The sequence below is a fragment of the Chelonia mydas genome, chromosome 9 (assembly GCF_015237465.2).
Source record: "Chelonia mydas isolate rCheMyd1 chromosome 9, rCheMyd1.pri.v2, whole genome shotgun sequence".
NCBI lineage: Eukaryota > Metazoa > Chordata > Testudines > Cheloniidae > Chelonia > Chelonia mydas.
Genome location: NC_057855.1, coordinates 4,600,846 through 4,621,582, shown reverse-complemented (window position 1 = coordinate 4,621,582; position 20,737 = coordinate 4,600,846). Strand labels below are relative to the sequence as shown.

The following is a 20,737-nucleotide window of genomic DNA, read 5'->3' as shown; positions in this document are numbered from 1 at the left end:
CTGTGTCCAGATGAAATTCATGCATTCTCTCAGCCAGTGACGCTTTACGTTAGGTAAGGAGGATGAACAAAGATTGATCATAGGTGGATGGATGAGATTTCGAGGCGGGAAGGGCCTGAAACTTACTGCTAAAGAAGTCAACTTTTAGGTCTTTCTGAGATTTTTATATAAAGGAAATAAAACCTGAAACCTCCTAGCTGGGACCGCACAGCGGAGTCAGCATTTTTGGAGTCAGTGCTCAAAAAAGCAGCACTTCCAACACCTACCCTCCCACCCAACACCCACAGCTGAACTTTCAGCACTGCAACATTGTGTTTGGAGTTCTGTGTGCTGAGAGCAGAATCTGCATGTACTGCCGTGTGTCCCACTTTCGACCTTTGCCAGATCTTCTCCTCTGGGCAAGGGGAAATGGGTAGCTCGTGCCCTGTAAATCTCTTGTGTGGGCAGGCTCCGTGGCATTCATGGGGCTAGAGGACTGGCTCCTCCCTTTCCCCTCCAGTCTCTTCTAAGCTGGAGGCAGCCCCCAGTGCTGCATGGCTAAATGTTGGCCCAGCAGTGCCAAGCAGCCATAGGCTGGTGCCACAGGAGTGGCTGCAGTTTGTGAACAGGTGATCTGCGGGGGTCAATGTGCAGAGCGGCTGGGCTGGGGTGGCACCAAGCTTCCAAGGCGTTCGCACGTACAGTTGGTGTCGCAGACTTTTCGGGCGGCAGGGCTCACTTGTGCTCAGGCGTGCACCCCCTTGGGAATTCCCCTGCAGGGGTTTATTCCAGTCATGCCCCTTCCTGCCAGGCGCAATTGTAGGCAGGGGAGAGCTTGTTGATTGGCTGTAGTCCTGCAGCGTTAAGAGTTCACCTGCCCTGTTGAGTGACACTGAGATCCTATGAAAGGGACACGACTTTCCTGCGGGGACAGGTGGAACTTCCAGGCTCCGGGACTGTATGAGCCCCTTTGAAAATGCCTACTGGGTGCAAACAGCACCAACACCTAGAATTGCAGAGGCAAAAGCCAGGTGGTTCTTTTGTTCATCTACTTGATTTCTTTACTGTCTGCCATTTGCAAATCTAACCAGAGGGTAACACATCAGGGTAGAAAGTACAGTGCCGCTATTCCAGCATACCCAGTCAATCCTTGGGCCACCGTACTTGCTCTCATGTTACAGCACCGTAATGTGTATGTTATAGACCTAAACCCAGAGAGGATCTGCACAGTACAACGTGCAAAAGCAAATAGGAGAATGTGAGTATGTAAGAAATGTGAGTGTGAAAACTAGGCAAATATCTGTGGTATGTGGCTTTTTCATGTGTGACCTTTTCCAGTTATGCGTCTCTCTGTCATAAATACTTACAATGGCCCTTTTCACTGCAGCATGTAAGTGCCTTTATCCTTTATCCTTGCAGCACCCCTGGGAGGTAGGGCAGTGCTATAAACCCAATGTACAGATGTGGGACTGAGGCCAGAGACAAAGGGATATGTCTACACTGCAAAAAAAAAAAAAAAAAAAAAAAAAAAACAAAAAAAGCCAAACCAAAACCAATGGAAGAAAAACCCCATTGCAATGAGTCTCAGACCTTGCTGAGGCTATGGGGCTTAAAAGCGCAGTGTAGATGTTCCTGCTTGAGCTCTGGCTCTGAAACCTGGCAAGGGAGGTGGGTTTTTTTTTTTTGCAGTGTAGACATACCCTGAACGATTTGTCCATCACAGGGAATCTGGACGAAGTTGGGAATTGAACCCTGTTCTCCTATGTCCTAGGCTGGAAAACATGACCTGTGAGAGAAGATTGAAAAAATTGGGTTTGTTTAGTCAGGAGAAGAGAGGACTGTGGGGGGAGCGTGGGGGGCTGGGAGAATGACATAACAGTTTTCAAGTACATAAAAGGTTGTTACAACAAGGAGAAAAATTGTTTTCCTTAACCTCTGAGGATAGGACAAGAAACAATGGGTTTAAATTGCAGCAAGGGCGGTTTAGTTTGGACATTAGGACCCCCCCCCCCCAAGTTTTGTTCAACATCTTTATTAATGATCTGGATGATGGGATGGATTGCACCCTCAGCAAGTTCGCAGATGACACTAAACTAAGGGGAGAGATAGATATGCTTGAGTGTAGGGATAGGGTCCAGAGTGACCTAGACAAATTGGAGGATTGGGCCAAAAGAAATCTGATGAGGTTCAACAAGGACAGGTGCAGAGTCCTTCACTTAGGATGGAAGAATCCCATGTACTGCTACAGGCTGGGGACTGACTGGCTAAGCTGCAGTTCTGCAGAAAAGGACCTGGGGATTACAGTGGATGAGAAACTGGATATGAGTCAACAGTGAGCCCTTGTTGCCAAGAAGGCTAACGGCATATTGGGCTGCATTAGTCGGAGCATTGCCAGCAGTCAATCAAGGGAAGTGATTTATTCTCCTCTATTGAGCACTGGTGAGGCCACATCCGGAGTATTGTGTCCAGTTTTGGGCCCCCCAGGACAGAAAGGATGTGGACAAATTGGAGAGAGTCCAGCAGAGGGCAACGAAAATGATCAGGGGGCTGGGGCACAAGACTTACGAGGAGAGGCTGAGGGAACTGGGCTTGTTTAGCCTGCAGAAGAGAAGAGTGAGAGGGGATTTGATAGCAGCCTTCAACTACCTGAAGGGGGGTTCCAAAGAGGATGGAGCTCGGCTGTTCTCAGTGGTAGCAGATGACAGAACAAGGAGCAATGGTCTGAAGTTGCAGTGGGGGAGGTTTAGGTTGGATATTAGGAAATACTATTTCACTAGGAGGGTGGTGAAGCACTGGAATAGGTTACCTAGGGAGGTGGTGATGGAATCTCCATCCTTAGAGGTTTTTAAGGCCCAGCTTGACAAAGCCCTGGCTGGGATGATTTAGTTGGGGATTGGTCCTGCTTTGAGCAGAGAATTGGACTAGATGACCTCCTGAGGTCTGTTCCAACCCTAATCTTCTATGATTCTGAGTTTCACCTCACGTAAAAACTACTTGCTTACAAAATCAGGCATAAAAATACAAAAGTGTCACAGCATACTGTCACTGAAAAATTGCTGACTTTCTCATTTTTGCCATATAACTATAAATCAACTGGAATATAAATATTGTACTTACATTTCAGTGTATAGTATATAGAGCAGTATAAACAAGTCATTGTCCATATGAAATTTTAGTTTGTACTGACTTTGCTAGTGCTTTTTATGGAGCCTGTTGTAAAACTAGGCAAATCTCTAGATGAGCTGATGTACCCCCTGGAAGACTTCTGTGTATCTCCAGGGGTACATGTAACCCTGGTTGAGAACCACAGGACTAGATGACCTCTGAAGGTCCCTTACAGTCTTATGATTCTGTGATCATTTTATCCATCACTTCCATGGACGCCCACATGATGGTTTTTGCTGTCGTAGAATGACTCGTTTGGGAGCACCTGCTGGGAGAGGATAGCGCCAAAGCTTGATTCCCTGGCATCCAACGTCTGAGAAGATTTAGCCCCCGATGCCTGTTGTGTCTGAGATCTCAAAAAGAGTCTCTCGCATTTTCCCTCAAATTTAGTTTTGCAGCAGGGGTTGTCACAGTAACAAGATCGTCTCCCATCTGCTCCTCATGTGGCACCATGCGCGTCGCTAAAATATTTTTTTTATTATGGGTTTAGCCAGCGGTAACCATGGCGATTAGACTTATCATGCAGCATTTGTCTTCCAAGTCAGTTTGAAATGCTGACAATTAAATAGATACAGTACGCTTCAGAGATCCATCAGTCTCTTTGTTGTCTTGACAACCGGGAGTATATTTAGAAATGTAACAAGTACATGGAGTTCAATTGCACTTTTGCTAAGACGTAGCTTTGTAGCTTGAGTATTGAATATGTGGCTTGTAGGCCCAAGTGTACCGGGGGCTGTGTGCTGTGCTCATGCTGGACTCCCTGGCAAAATCCTGCCGCCCTCCTCCATGGCTGTAAAGGGGCTCCTCAGATTCAGTAGAAAGCGGGATGAGGTCCGCCTCGTCTGCATGCCGGCATTGAGCTACCAATCATGGTGGAGAGGCAATGGTAGAGTATAGGACAGTGAGTCAGGAGATCTGGGGTCTGTTCCCGGCTCTGCTACCAACCTGCTGGGTGACCTTGGCCAAATCACTTCCCCTCCCTCTGCCTCAGTTTCCTCTGTCTGTCTTAACTATCCACGTAGCAAGAGACCTGTCCTGAAGAGCTTAGTGAGTCTGTACAGACCGATCTCACTCAGGGCCTCTGGGCACTGCTGTGATATAAACCGATAACAAATATGGCTTCCACCACCGTAATATCTGTGGTGGGATCTGGGGCAGGACTGGACATGGGTGGGTATTTGTTGCAATATGTCTCCTTAGGTCAGTTTCTTCTCCCTCTCCTCCCGCACAAAGCAGAACTGCATAGTGCTTCACTCCCCTGTGTGGACTGCAGCTTAGTTCAGGGCGTGAACTCTGCCCCTAGGCCATGTTGCCATACTCAGATTTTTAGATAAACTGTGCTAACAATTGGGTGGAGTTTTGAGTTACGATGACCATAGCCTTGTGGGATGTGACCAAAGCATAGATGTACTCAAGAGAAAACATGTATGTAGGTGAGCCGGGCTTCAACCTTAGCATCTTCAGCATTACAGCAAAGATCTCTACAATTTTAGCTCCAGAGGCAACTCCGTTAGCCAGCAACAGTGGTAGGCTGTTAATCACTTATAAAAGCATGACAATAATTTTTTCCCCTGTAATAATGATGATGATTCCTCTTATCCCCTTTCCATCTGATTGACATTGAATTCACCCACTCCTCTCTTTTGAACCCACCTGGAATTAGTATGTTGAGCAAAACATTTGAGGCTTTCTCCATTGTGCGCACAGCAAAGAGAATGGGCTTTTTTGGGCTTGCGAGTGAGTGTTCACACACGTATTTGTGAGTGCGTGCCCCAGTACAAAGCTCTGGTCTGCACAGACCAAATGGACTCGGAGCTCCATAGAACACAAAGGGAGGCAAATGGACATAGCTGCTAGCAGCATACTGATCTTGACATTGGTCGTAGCCAGCGCTCCTGTCCATCCCAGTCGTTACCCCCAGTACAGCAGATGGATTGCTGCGAAACAAAGATCTGTGTGCAAAGGTGTCTGCAATGCATCCAACATCGGGACCTGAAAATACCCCCTCCTTTGTCAAAATATTTCCTGGTGAAGCCTCTTCATTCAAGGCAAAAACGACCTGCAAGCAGAATAAACCCAAAGAACCCAATTAATTTGCATGCAATCAGCGAGGATGTCAAATGATCCCTTGTGTTGACGATACTCCTGGCAAATGCTGATATGCAAGGAAATTAAAATCAGACTGGAAAATGGCTCAAATGCTACCCCCTCCCACACTATTTTATTGACTGAAATCAGAATGCTCACTGATGTAAAGGGGAATTTGTGCTGCCCATAGGGGTCCTTTTCCAACGCCTTCTCTCACAGGGCGCACATGTGTGTCATGGAGTGCTTTCATTGCAATGTGAGCTGGTTGGCACATTTTAATTTTCTTGTGGGTCAGCCTCAGAATACTGTGGGAGGGACTTCATGTGAGGAGGCGGGGCCTAGATGTGCACATTTGAAGGGTCTGATGTAAAGCTTGTTTTGCAGTGTAACATGCCTAGAATATTTCACATTGCTTATGAGGTGCAGGCTGGTTAGAAAGGAGACAGTCCTCTTGGTGATCAAATGTCTTCCTTTGGGGATGAAGGATGAGCTTGTGACTAAGGGAACTGGGCTGGAACTCAAGACCTGGGCTCAGTTGCTAGCTCTGCTACAGACTTCCTGTGTGACCTTGGAAAAGTCACTTAGCCTCTCTCTTTCCCAGATAGGGATTGGTAAAATGAGGTATTCTTCACAATGGTATGGTCAGCATGAGCACATTAATGTTGGTGAAGCTGCACAGACGATATGGTGGTGGGGATAGTAAAAGTATGGCAATAGACCAACATTTAAACTGTATCCAGTGGTTATTGAGAAAAATGGACAAGAAAATACTACGGGCCGGGGGAAGTGAGTATATGTAGCCATTTAATGAGGTATAAGGGGAGGAGAGGATGGAATGTATTTTTTTTCAGTTTACTTGTCTCAAGACTACATCTCTTATTAACTCTGTACGTATCCAGCTTTGCCCAAGAGGTTTCCCTGCTCTTTTCCAACGGTGCCATTTTTCCTGGGCCGTATGGCTAAACACGTAGCATAGCATCTCATTAATATCATCTCTCTCGAGTTGCTCTCTTGCATTTGCATGAGGATGAAGTCAGCTAATCTGCAATGCCTTTTCGATGTCTAAAGCCCATGGTTTTATGATCCTAATCAATTGTTCAATCTCCACACCCTGTCATTTCCCTGCTTTCCATATTTTTGCAAGAGCAAGCGTTTAAATCTTGGCCAACTGGGCCAACAACAGTTTGACTAATTAAATTCTGTCCTATCTCATTTTCCCCTGCAGCTTCATTTGGATACAGAGTTCTTCGTTTTCCCTGTCTTTAAAATTGTTCTGTGCTGTTGCTGTGTGCTGTTAAATAAGTATCACAGTCTGCTCCACAAGTGGGTGCATTTTGCCAATGGATGAAGTCCTCTTTACCCATCATCTGTAAAGCTTTTGAAGATCCTTTTGGATGAAAATACATGTAAAATGTTTAAACTAATCCAAATTCGGCTTCCTTTTCTGATCTGTTTTGTCTGCCTTAACTTGAGTTTTAAACCAATCTCTTTGCCATAGTATCAGAGTGCCTTTCTCCTCCCCTGGTCCCTTTTTCTGCAGCCTTTGTCCATTCCCAGCCCAAAACTATCCTTGGTGAACGATACCTCGGGCCTCCAAAAAGAACAACTATTATCTTCTTGCCCAGCAGGCACTCATAACTCAGTTTTATTTTTTGTGTTCTCTTTGCTGCCCACACCATGTTGCAGGGTTCTCCCTTCAGCCAGTTCACAGATCTAAAGCTGAAAGCACAGCTGCATGTCCTCACAAATCTGGTGAAATATTAACACGTGCTTTCAAGTGTTCAAAGCTATTGGGATTTTATTTTTAAATACAAACACAACCCAGAGATGTTGGTGAATCTTCAAGCATGATTTAAATAAATTATCCAAACTAATATGGCAAAGATCCTGGTCTTCGGTAGGAGATATTTAACTGGAGGGAGGGGATGGGCTGAGCTGAAAAGTTGATAGGCCAGATCCTAAGTTCATAGAATCGTAGAATATCAGGGTTGGAAGGGACCTCAGGAGGTCATCTAGTCCCACCCCCTGCTCAAAGCAGGACCAACCCCAACTAAATCATCCCAGCCAGGGCTTTGTCAAGCCTGACCTTAAAAACTTCTAAGGAAGGAGATTCCACCACCTCCCTAGCTAACGCATTCCAGTGTTTCACCACCCTCCTAGTGAAAAAGTTTTTCCTAATATCCAACCTAAACCTCCCCCACTGCAACTAGAGACCATTACTCCTTGTTCTGTCAGCTGCTACCACTGAGAACAGTCTAGATCCATCCTCTTTGAAACCCCCTTTCAGGTAGTTGAAAGCAGCTGAGGGTGCAATCCACACCATCCTCCAGATCATTTATGAAGATATTGAACAAAACCAGCCCGAGGAACGACCCTTGGGGCACTCCACTTGATACCGGCTGCCAGCTAGACATGGAGCCATTGATCACTACCTGTTGAGCCCGACAAGCTAGCCAACTTTCTATCCACCTTATAGTCCATTCATCCAGCCCATACTTCTTTAGCTTGCTGGGAAGAATACTGTGGGAGACAGTGTCAAAAGCTTTGCTAAAGTCAAGGAACAACACGTCCATTGCTTTCCCCACATCCACAGAGCCAGTTATCCCGTCAGAGAAGGCAATTAGATTAGTCAGGCATGACTTGCCCTTGGTGAATCCATGCTGACTGTTCCTGATCACTTTCCTCTCCTCTAAGTGCTTCAGAACTGATTCCTTGAGGACCTGCTCCATGATTTTTCCAGGGACTGAGGTGAGGCTGACTGGCCTGTAGTTCCCAGGATCCTCTTCCTTCCCTTTTTTAAAGATGGGCACTACATTAGCCTTTTTCCAGTCGTCCGGGACCTCCCCCGATCGCCATGAGTTTTCCAAGATAATGGCCAATGGCTCTGCAATCACATCCGCCAACTCCTTTAGCACTCTCGGATGCAGCACATCCGGCCCCAGGGGCTTGTGCTCGTCCAGCTTTTCTAAATACTCCCGAAACCACTTCTTTCTCCACAGAGGGCTGGTCACCTCCTCCCCATGCTGTGCTGCCCAGTGCAGTAGTCTGGGAGCTGACCTTGTTCGTGAAGACAGAGGCAAAAAAGTACATTAGCTTTTTCCACATCCTCTGACACTAGGTTGCCTCCCTCATTCAGTAAGGGGCTGGTCTAAATCAGCCTAACTTCATCAACTTCAGTGGAGCTATATCAGTTGAATCCAGTTTAGGCTCAGGCCAGTGCATCCAGATGCAGATCTAAACTTCTGCAGAGTTTAGGGTTATTTGATTTGGTCCGATGCAGAGGGGATGCCAGCAATGAAGTTCAGCACTAGATCCAAGCTCTCTACAAAGTTTTAGGATCTGGGCTTTTGATTTGGGCCACTCTCTCCCCTTTTTTCAGACCCCTCTAAAAGATTCCTTGGATTAGGACTAATAATGAAAATGCAAGTTTATCCTCTGAAACTTTCCACAGACAGGCTGGGCGAATGGGCACGCGCATTTGTGTAATTTGCCACCGGTGCCCGTGGATTTTTGCTTAACTCCTTTGGCTGTTCATGGTTAAATTGTAGATCTGCAGCTTTCACTTTACTTTCGCGTTCCAGCCAAGACGAATGCAAAGCTACTGATGCAGGGCAATGAGCCTGTAACCCCGTGAGGACTTGAATTTCCTTTCTCCAAAAACAGATGCGTACGGTACAGCACACATGAGACGAGGCCCGGTGCTCGCTAGCCCCGCTGTGTGCGGTATGAATGATACATCAGGCATTCGTGTTTGGTCACAGTAGGGGCATTAGTTTAGAGCAGTCTCAATATGTAAGCAAGACTGAGCCTTTGAAGTCTTCAGTCTGCATGCTACATCAGATGGTGAGCAGACAATGTAACAGGCACAGAAAAGTCCTCCGCATTCATTTCCCCAATAAAAACAAAAACCAACCAACCTGTGAGCACATGCTGCCTGCTCTGCGGTTATGTTTATCTGCTTCTCTGCTGTTACTTAATCCAGGTTTATATCGTCTTTAAAATGTTAATGTACATTTTTTGCTCATGAGCCAGATCCTGAGCAAGCTTCCTCCTTGCATTATATTCTTCAGTCCTGACCTGATGCAACCAACTGCTGTTTTAGTTGTTTTCACACCCCTTCCTCCCTTGGTCAGGGTGAACCTCATTCTTCGTAGAATCCTAGAATATCAGGGTTGGAAGGGACCTCAGGAGGTCATCTAGTCCCACCCCCTGCTCAGAGCAGGACCGATCCCCAACTAAATCATCCCATTCTTGGTGGCACCTTGTGCCATTCCAGTATGGGGCTCTTCTGAGCAAAGCATGTGTACCAATCGTCTAGTGGTTCTATGTAATGTGAGCAAATGCTGGCTCAAGAACTTTGTTGGCATCTCATCTTAGTTATCTTCATTTCTGGCTCAAGGATTGTGAGGAGAGACTCCAGCAAAGGCACCTCTACTTCTGACTTTGTAGATTTCAGAGTAGCAGCCGTGTTAGTCTGTATTCGCAAAAAGAAAAGGAGGACTTGTGGCACCTTAGAGACGAACCAATTTATTTGAGCATAAGCTTTCGTGAGCTACAGCTCACTTCATCGGATGCATAAAGAGGAAAATACAGTGAGGAGATTTATATGCACACAGACCATGAAAAAATGGGTGTTTATCATACACATTGTAAGGAGAGTGATCACTTAAGATGAGCTATTACCAGCAGGAGAGTGGGGTTGGGGGAGAGAAAACTTTTTGGAGTGATAATCAAGGTGAGCCATTTCCAGCACATTTCCAGGAGTTAACAAGAAGGTCAAACTGGACAGTCTCTACTGTTCCTCAGACGAATGTACATGGCAGAGGGGCATTGCGGGCACATGATGGCATATATCACATTGGTAGATGTGCAGGTGAACGAGCCTCTGATAGTGTGGCTGGTGTGATTAGGCCCTATGATGGTGTCCCCCGAATAGATATGTGGGCACAGTTGGCAACGGGCTTTGTTGCAAGGATAGGTTCCTGGGTTAGTGGTTCTGTTGTGTGGTGTGTGGTTGCTGGTAAGTATTTGCTTCAGGTTGGGGGGCTGTCTGTAGGCAAGGACTGGCCTGTCTCCCAAGATCTGTGAGAGTGATGGGTCATCCTTCAGGATAGGTTGTAGTTCCTTGATAATGCGTTGGAGTGGTTTTAGTGGATCTCTTGTGTGGACTGGTCCAGGCTGAGGTTGATGGTGGGATGGAAATTGTTGAAAACATGGTGGAATTCCTCAAGGGCTTCTTTTCCATGGGTCCAGATGATAAAGATGTCATCAATATAGCGCAAGTACTCTACATGGAATTCCACCATGATTTCAACAATTTCCATTCCACCATCAACCTCAGCCTGGACCAGTCCACACAAGAGATCCACTTCCTGGACACTACAGTGCTAATAAGCGATGGTCACATAAACACCACCCTATACCGGAAACCTGCTGACCGCTATTCCTACCTACATGCCTCCAGCTTTCATCCAGACCACACCACACGATCCACTGTCTACAGCCAAGCTCTACGATACAACCGCATTTGCTCCAACCCCTCAGACAGAGACAAACACCTACACAATCTCTATCAAGCATTTTTACAACTACAATACCCACCTGCTGAAGTGAAGAAACGGATCGACAGAGCCAGAAGAGTACCCAAAAGTCACCTACTACAGGACAGGCCCAACAAAGAAAATAACAGAACGCCACTAGTCGTCACCTTCAGCCCCCAACTAAAACCTCTCCAACGCATTATCAAGGATCTACAACCTATCCTGAAGGACGACCCATCACTCTCACAGATCTTGGGAGACAGGCCAGTCCTTGCCTACAGACAGCCCCCCAACCTGAAGCAAATACTCACCAGCAACCACACACCACACAACAGAACCACTAACCCAGGAACCTATCCTTGCAACAAAGCCCGTTGCCAACTGTGTCCACCTATCTATTCAGGGGACACCATCATAGGGCCTAATCACATCAGCCACACTATCAGAGGCTTGTTCACCTGCACATCTACCAATGTGATATATGCCATCATGTGCCAGCAATGCCCCTCTGCCATGTACATTGGTCGAACTGGACAGTCTCTACGTAAAAGAATAAATGGACACAAATCAGATGTCAAGAATTATAACATTCATGAACCAGTCGGAGAACACATCAATCTCTCTGGTCACTTGATTTCTGATCTAAAAGTGACTATTCTTCAACAAAAAAACTTTGAAAACAGACGCCAACGAGAGACTGCTGAATTGGAATTAATTTGAAAATTGGATACAATTAACTTAGGCTTGAATAGAGACTGGGAGTAGTTGAGTCATTATACAAAGTAAAACTATTTCCCCTTGTTTATTGCTCCTCCGCCCCCCCCCCCTTCGTTCCTCAGACGTTCTTGTTAACTCCTGGAAATGTGCTGGAAATGGCCCACCTTGATTATCACTTCAAAAGGTTTTCTCTCCCCCCACCCAACTCTCCTGCTGGTAATAGCTCATCTTAAGTGATCGCTCTCCTTACAATGTGTATGATAAACACCCATTTTTTCATGGTCTATGTGTATATAAATCTCCTGACTGTATTTTCCACTTTATGCATCCAATGAAGTGAGCTGTAGCTCACGAAAGCGTATGCTCAAATAAATTGGTTAGTCTCTAAGGTGCCACAAGTACTTCTTTTCTTTTTTTGACTTTGTAGAAAATTTGAACCCAGATACTGAGACTTGAAAGGCCCTAGAGGCCTGCATCAATCCATGTTAAATGGAGTCATGTCCTACTGGTACCGTGTTAGATTCCAGTCACTCTTGGCTTCATGATGTTGGTCTCTAGAGATCCACTTATCCTTGCACATCAGCAAATGTAATGGCGAGGGATGGCTTGGGGAAATGAAGCGCTGTTGTTGCATTTATGCAAAACCTTTCACCAGTATCAAGTTGTTCTGGAGAAGAAGGTAACAACTAACGTTCATAACAGGGCAGCCTGAAAAACACTGAAAGCACAGAGGCTAGCTTGGTGTGGAGGGTGGTCAACAGGTTACCAGCATCGAAGACCACTGGTTGAAAAACAGCTCACGTTTGTGGTGACTTAATCTGTCACGTTTGGTGGCTGTTCGGTGGCCTGTGTGAAATGAGTTTGATCTCAATTTTAGTTCTTGTTGGTGTCCCTGTGGTAAACTTACCACCACATATGGCATTAGCTGATGGTTCTAGAAGGGAAGCTAAGGACTAGATGGAGAAGCAGTAGCTTTTTCGTCTCGTTCTCTTCCCCCCACCGCCTCCCCACCTGAAGGGAGTCCCCACCGGCTCAGGGAGAGGAGGCATGTTAAGGGTTGTTGGCAAAAGGCTGTCTTTTGGGAGTTAAAGAGAGGACTTTGTTAGCCAAGCCACTGCCTTTCACCATCTCTAAATCGATTTAAAACAAATAGCTTCTCCCTCAAATAAACTCTATCTTACTCTAGCGCTAGTTCAGATTTAATCTCTCCAGAGAGAGGGTGAAAAGCCCTTATGTGGAGGAAAAAAGGGACAGAGGGACTTGGGACTTGTAGTAAGGGAAAAGGCTTGCTCTGTGATTGTTAGAGAAGGTCTGAGGGCTTATTAACCTGTTTGTTTTTTGCTGAAGCGATGTATCAGCTTGATCTACTTACGGCAGTTATGAGGTTCAAGGATTTGATTCTAATCTGGAAACATCTTTATCTGCTTCCCCCACAGAGACCCTTCAGCGTTCCTGTAAGTACGTCTCGCCCTGGGCTTGGAGGGCACCTCCTGATTTGAGGTGAGAGGGCAATGGGGTCCCTATGCTTGGTAAACTGCTCATTTTAGGATTGATGTGGGGAATTTAGGGACCTGATTTGCTGGCAGCTGTGGTCACCCCAGCATCCTCCAGGTTGTATCCAGATTGGCTTAAATCTCACATAACTTCGGTGCCCAGCAGTAAAGAAAAGAGCATGTCTCAATAATTAGAAGGACCTAAATAGAAATATATACGCTGCTGAACTAGTTTGTTCATTCTTCAGGATCACAAATTCTTTTAAAGTGACTGAAGGTATTTAGCAGGAATCCAAAGCTCGGCCTGAGATACAATTCTGAACCTTCAGCAACGGCCCCTCGTTGAATTATATGAAGCACCCCTTAGCTTGCTCTTCACTTCTATCCCAAGGTATGATCGTTAAATCCCAGTGAAGGGGCTCCTTTAGGTAAGAACGTTCGAAAGGGAACATTGTCAGGGTAGGTCCATTCTCAGTCCTTAATGAACCGTGACAGCATCCTGGGGGGCAAAATAGATGTTAGAGGTGCTCTTGAGTCGTGGTAATTGGCATAGAACAAGGCATGGGTAAGCCATGGAAAAACTGAGAATGAAGGAATATAGATTCATAGCTGGGAGGTTTGGAATAGCAATTTCTGTCCCACGACAAGCAAGAGCTGTTTGCCACTGATAGACAGGTGATGAAAAGGGAGGTAAAGTGCGTCCAGGAGAGTTTGGTGTCCAGTTAGTTTCCCCCAGGGAAAACGTATAATGGTGACACGTGAAATTGATCCTGCCGCCATGCTCCAACAAATTGTCCATTACTGGGTGCCCCATAGCAAAAGAATTATTTCTTCTCTCTTGACCATTTGTTCAGCGTTGCTCCTGTGGAAAATGGGGCTCTTACCTCTTGCATCTGGCCTGTAATTGGGCCCTGCATCAGATTGGATCATTGTCAGAAATCTATCCTTGCTGAGAGCAAATTCAGTCAGACCTAGAGAGCGTTGCACTGCAGCCTGGGCAGGCTTTATTTGGTAGATACTGTAACAGTGCAGGCTACAGTGACACCCCCTTGTAGTCAGGTGTGTGTGAACCCTGCCATTATGTTCCCCCCCCCAGTCATCTGGAGTACAAGTCCAGTCAGGCTTTAGGAGGGTCCACTTTTCAGAGGGGCTCATTTATTTAGCAGAAAAGACCAGCAAAACATATGAGCAAAACCTTTGTCCCAGAGTTCTAGCTGGGAGTCCCAATCAGTCCCAGTCCATCTGTCTCCCACCCGAGTCCCCTGCTTGCCTCCGTCCTGGTTCTTCATCCAGGATTCTTTCGGTTCAGGTCTCTGCCCCTGGGATCAGGTCTCTTGCCGCTGCCTGAGAGGATCCTCTTCTGGAAGCAGGTGTCTGTGGAGATCCATTCGCTGCAGTGCATGGTTCCTGTCAGGTTGGGGTTTCCTGCCACTGTCTGGGAGACCCCTTGGCGGAGACCAAGTCCTCTTGGATGCTTGCCGACTGCAGCTGTCTCTCTGCGAATCTCCCATCTCCAGGAGTGACCTTCCAGACTCCTGCTCCAATGGGCTCCCTGGAGAGCTCCGTGTCCCCAGGCACGCACCATCTAGGCCCTCTGCTCTAGGAGCCCTCCTGATCAGGTCTTCTGGGAGCTCCTCTCCTCAGGAGCTGCCTGTGTCCATGGGAGTGCCTCTCCCCACTGAACTGGGTAGGAAACACTTTTTCAAAGGAAAGCTGTCTTTGTTTTGGGTAATGGAATAATTATAGCAATTAACAGATACTTGCCACCGAGTATTATGGCAGCCCAAGAAGACATGGTGAATTTGGCCCTAGAAATCTATAATTCACCAAAGAGCAACACGGCTTCAAAATGTGACCAGAAATGGACCAACGCTGTGGTTCTCCAGGCTAGATGCTTTCCCTCCAGCATCATCTGTATCCAAATGACCCTGCTGAACAACTGTGTTTCCTTGGGCAAAGATCCATTAGAACTGCATAGGAATTAACAGTGGCAGAGCTGGGAACGCAAAATTCGATCATGCCGGTTACCATCACCTCCTCCTTGCAACTAACTGTGCTGGCTGGCTCATTAATGGTTCATTAGTAAATGAGCACTTGGACTCAATAAAGGTAACCCCGACTTCCCATAAAGGGGTCAGTTGCCCAGTGACACACACACACACAAAGTGTGTGTGCAGTACTGGTAGGTACAAAAAACATTAAGGTTGCAAAGTCCATGCATTGGAGAGCGGAATCACCATCTCTTAAGTGTCTAATCCCAGTTATAGCCGGAGATTGCATTGGCCTCGAAATCACTGACCATTATTTCTAGGGTCTTATCAAATTCACAGCCAAGAAAAACGTGTCACGGACCGTGAAATCCAGCTGTTGGAGGGGCGGGGTAGGGCAGGGGCTTCTACCATGCCCCTTTCTCCTGCTGCTACTCCCCTCTGGGCTGGGGAGGGACGGGACTTGCTCTTCCCCTGCATGGCCTCGCTCGGGGTGAGGGGTGGGGAGATGAGACCCACCTCTGGGTAGCTACACCAGCTGCTCTGAAGGCAGCACAGAAGTGAGGATGGCAATCCCACAACCCCCCTACAACAGCTTTGTGATACCCCCCTCTGCCCCTCCCCCAACTCCCTTTTGGGTTGGGACCCCCATGGTTACAACACCGTGAAATTTCGAATGTAAACATCTGAAAACCTTAAATTGATTAATTTTCAAATCCTGTGGCCATGAACTTGACCAGAATGGACCGTGAATTTGGTTGGACCCTAACTGTTTCTGCTGTATCCCAGTAATGTGGATTCTGCCCGTATTTCCTGAGGCATCTGATAGTGTGTGACATACCCACTAAGTATAGTGCAATGTCCTGGTGTTTCTCTGTGCATTTTTGGTCACCATGATTTCATCAGTGAGCTGGAGGAAAAAGCCTTGAAAAAAAGCAAAAACCCTGCAGCTGAATGGTTTTATTTCTTGTTTTAAATCTGACTCTTGTGAAATACAGAATGATCACTCACTCACAACTAACAAAATTGTTTTTGTTTTCCTTTACAAAAGCATATGGGAGCTACAGGCAAAGCATATGGGCATTTTTAGGAAAACATATTGGTGAATGGACAAATTTAAGTGGTGCCAATATGCTTTAGATGTCTGGCTAGACCAGTACTCTACTTGTTGGCACGCTAATCCTTCTACGAGATTTCCGGAGGTAGCATATGATGAGTGGTGTGTAACTGCTCTTGCGGGAACACAGCCGATTGCATTGAACCCACATTTAAATAAGATTCTGATCCCTATTCCTCATATACTGCAGCCACACCACTTCTGACTGTAAGCTGCAAGCGAAATGTAAGGGTCGTGTTTGTGGCTACAAATCCCCTTGATTCAGTGGATTGCACCGAGAGCTCAGTTTGCAGCTCGGGGATGTGCGGTAGCTATCTATCTAGGTTTTTATACTGAGATGGAGGTTCATGATGCCAGGTGCTGTCCACACAGTAAGAGACAACAGCTGTCCTGAAGGGTACACCATTTAAATAGACATGACAGAGACAGGCAAGGAGAAAGCAAGTTTATTACTCTTAATTTTGCAGATGGGGAACTGAGGCCTAGTGAGAATATGTCTGTGGCAGAGGTGGGAATTGCACTCAGATCTTCTGAGAGCCAGTCCGGTGCCTTAGCCTCATCTGTTCTGCCCCTCCCTCCCCCCAATTTCTGGGTGATCTGTTATAAATTTATTGTACGTTATTTACTTTAGCTACTGTGTGTCCTTGAGACAGTTCCCTGCTTTAGTATGCCAGCAGTATCGTTCACATCTATCTGTGCTGCAGTTCTCAGCATCACTGGGAATCCAGGCAAAAGCAGTCGGCTCTTCACAGAAACCTCCTCTGAGCTCTGTGGTAACAGCTTCAAATGTAAAGGAAAAAAAAAGTGATTCCTAAATGTTAGAGCTTGAAAAATATGCTCTGCTCCTTGTCACAATATTTAATACAACGTGCTATTTACAGTAATGAATCAAAATGTCAGTTTTAAAAATATGAAGCGTCAGAGTGTTCCTACTTTGCAGAAAAGTTTGATATGACAGTTTAATCATATGACTATTACATCAAATGTGGCTTGCAGCACTTTTGCTCATCCAGGGTTCCCCCCTCCACCCCTTTCCACTGCTAATCCCTGGTACAGTTATCTGACTGAATACACTCTGATTCGATGCTTGAAACATCCAGGGGCTAAGTTCATCTGTTATTGCGATGCATTCACAAACTGGATGCAGGTAAACAGCTAACTGATGGTTGTGCATATGCTGAGCACATTCAGAGAGTTTTATTTTAAAACATCCCATAAACTATGGGCTCGGTTCTCCATTGCCCTGCTGCATCTTGTCATTTACACTAGTAGGAAGTGAGTGCAAAAGCTAACTCAGAATGGTTGTAATTGACACCTACTTTGCACTGGTGTCGAAGGGGGAAAGGCTATCTTTTTAGCTGATAGATGAGGTGAAGAAAATGAGAGAAGGCTGTTCTAGGGGGTAGGAATCAGAGAGGAGAAAGCTCTGGCTACTTCTTCAATGGTGGGATTGCGTGAAGAGCTAGAGAGGAGGCCAGTGCGGGATGAATGGCAGCCCCAGAGAGATGGCACTCAAGGCTTTGGAAAGCACTGTAGAGCCGTTTGGGGCTGTAGATGAAAATGAATGAGGTGGCACTGGAGCTCGGTGAGGAGAAGGAGAGGTGTGGTTGCATTCCCTGTGTGTGGGGTGGGGCATTCTGTAGGCTTGGGAGCTGGGACGTGGTGGTGACATACCGAGGATAACGGCATTGTTCAGCAGAGTAGACGTGAAGGCCTGGAGAATTTCAGCAGCAAAGGTGGAGTCATGGTGGCAGCATACCTGGCTCTGTTGCAGAGACGTATAGAAAGGCATGGATAAACAGCTGACGGCATTGGCCGACAGGCTGCAGACAGCCAGTTCTTGGGGCGAATTTGCTCATGGCAAATTCTGGATCCTATGTTATCATTTTTAAAAATAAGATTTCTGTCAACTTCATTAAGTCTGTTGCGTTGCTCGCTGTGCTGCTCATTCCACACAGGCAAATTGATTCTTATTCAAATATTTTACACAAGCCACGTTTCAGTTGTTAGTGCAGTGATTTTTCCCTTGTATCATTATTACAACGGGTGGAAAAGGAACTCTAACAGATGTGTGATTAGCAGGGCATGAAATTAAAAATGTTTGCGCACAAGCAAAAGGTTGTTTACTACCAAATCACTCACTTGGTAATTGAGTAATATTAAGGTTGGCCACAAGATTATCCAACACCGACATGGTTTAGTTTCTCCACCTCCTTGTGCCTGAGTCTTGACAGGAAGGTAACAAAATTTAAAGGCTGGGCTAGATTTCGAAAAAGCGTTGCTCCCACTCTGGAACCTAAGATCTCAAGAAAGGAAAACCTTTCAATATTGGAAAGCGGCAAAGCATGTAGACCCAGATTTTCAAAGGTATTTAGATGTTACTGCAACACCTAAGTCTCGCTTTCAAAAGGGATTTGGGTAGATTTTTAAAGGTATTTAGGTGTTGACCATCAACGGGATTTAGGCACTTTAGTCCACATCTAACCAAATGCCAAAAACCCATCGACAGTCAACACCTAAATACCTTTAAAAATCTGGATCTTTATCATGTAAGTTCCATTGATAGGCTGGTTGAAAATTTTATGTTAAAACTGTTCTGATGGAAAATTAGGTTTTTTGACTAAATGCATTTTTTTCTTGAAGTGCCTAGATAGCAATGATGTTTGGGGCGGGGGCTTTCTGTTACTCTGTTTGACAGTGGCCTACTCACTGGGGCCCTGTTCTGAATTGGTAACTACCATAATACAGATAATAAATAACCAATAATTATCTTGGACTATGAATGGAATTGAGCTACTAATCCATTGTGATCCTGGCAATTTTTAATGGCACGCTTCTGCCTGCCGGGTTCCAGCTGCCGGCCCCGCTCAGCCCGCTGCTGAACCCAGGCTGGGACCCCGGCAGGCAGCAGCGAGCCATTAAAAGTCCTGTCCGCCCCGGCCCGCTCTTCTCCACCCCCCCACCTCCCGCCGGCTGCTGCTGCAGGGCAGGCAAGGTCCCCCCCTCCCCTGCCTCTTCCCCCGCCGTACTGTTCCTGCCCCTCCTCTTCTCCCTCTCTGCCACCGATCAGCGAGGGAGGGGGAGAAGCGGAGACACAGCGTGCTCGCTGCTCCGGGGAGGAGATGGAGAAGAGGTGGGGACGGGGCCTTGGGGAAGGGGGGTGGAATCAGGGCATATCCCCTCCAGCCCCCTGCTGTGAGCCGCTCTGGGCAGGGGGCTGGGAGCACCCCCACGACCCCAGCCCACACCCCCAGCCCTCTGCCCTGACCCCTACACTCTACCACACACAACCCAGCCCCCTGGCCTGAGCCCTGCACCCCCCTCACACCCACCCAGCCCTCTTCCCTGACTCCTGCACTCCCCACACACCCACCCAGCCCTCTGCCCTAACTCCTGCACCCTCCACGACCCCAGCCCTGACTCCAGTACCCCCCACACATACCCAGCCCCCCCCACACCACATGTCCTGACTCTTGCACCCCACCACATTCCCACCCCCACCCTGAGCACCAAATGGGAGCTCCTGCACCCCCCCCCCTCCCACCTGCACCCCTCGCACCAAATGGGAGCTGCCCAGGTAAGCACTCCACACCCAAACCCCAACCCTGAGCCCCCTCCCTCATTCTAGCTCCTGGCCAGACCCTACACCCCAACCCCCAGCCTGCTCCTTCACCCCCAGCCCTGTGCTCCGTGCACTCCCACCCTCAGCTCAGTGCAGAGAGAGGAAGAGAATGGGCTAGAACCAGGGAGAAGGTAGGTACCCACTCTGTGTGGGCAGGGCCGGGATCCCAGACCGGCAGCGGGCTGAGCGGGGCCGGCAGCTGGGACCCTGGCTGGCAGGAGCCGGCGGATGGAACCCCAGAGCTGCTCAGCCCACTGCCGGTCTGCGGTCCCAGCCACCGGCCCCGCTCAGCTCACTGCCGGTCTGGGGTCCCAGCTGCCGGCCCCGCTCAGCCCACTGCCGGTCTGGGGTCCCAGCCGCCGGCCCCGCTCAGCCCACTGCCGGTCTGGGGTCCCAGCCGCCGGCTCCGCTCAGCCCACTGCCGGTCTGGGGTCCCAGCCGCCGGCTCCGCTCAGCCCACTGCCGGTCTGGGGTTCTGGCTGCCGGCCCCTTGCCAGCCAGGGTCCCGGCTGCCGGCCCCGCTCAGCCCACAGCCGGTCTGGGGTCCCAGCTGCCGGCTCCGCTCAGCCCACTGCTGGTCTGAGGTTCTGGCTGCCGGCCCCTTGCCAGCCGGGGTCCCGGCCGCTGGCACCGCTCAGCCCACAGCCAGTCTGGGGTTCTGGCTGCCGGCCCCTTGCCAGCCGGGGTCCCGGCCACAGGCCTCATTCAGCCTGCTGCCGGCCTAGGTGAACGGAACCCCGGGCTGGCAGCATAAGATGAGCGTTTTAATTTAATTTTAAATGAAGCTTCTTAAACATTTTGAAAACCTTGTTTACTTTACATACTACAGTAGTTTACTTATATAATATAGAGACTTATACAGAGAGACCTTCTAAAAAATGTTAAAATGTATTACTGGCACGCGAAACCTTAAATTAAAGTGAATAAATGAAGACTCAGCACACGACTTCTGAAAGGTTGCCGACCCCTGTTCTAGATAATACTTAGTCCTGCCATGAGTGCAGGGGACTGGATTAGATGACCTCTCA

At 47.7% G+C, this 20,737-nt stretch overlaps 1 protein-coding gene across 19 annotated transcripts in view; it reads left to right on the top strand.

Moving 5' to 3' along the window:
• Window positions 1-20,737, top strand: part of LOC102934171 (LIM domain containing preferred translocation partner in lipoma) — a 517,248-nt gene that overhangs the window by 212,310 nt on the left and 284,201 nt on the right. For 11 of the 19 annotated variants that reach the window (XM_043522983.1, XM_043522984.1, XM_043522974.1 and 8 more), the window contains one exon: window positions 12,926-12,989. The exons of the other annotated variants lie outside the window; for them this stretch is intronic. The gene's annotated coding sequence lies outside the window, so the exon portion shown is untranslated. The remainder of the gene's footprint in view (window positions 1-12,925; window positions 12,990-20,737) is intronic. 19 annotated transcript variants of the gene reach the window in all.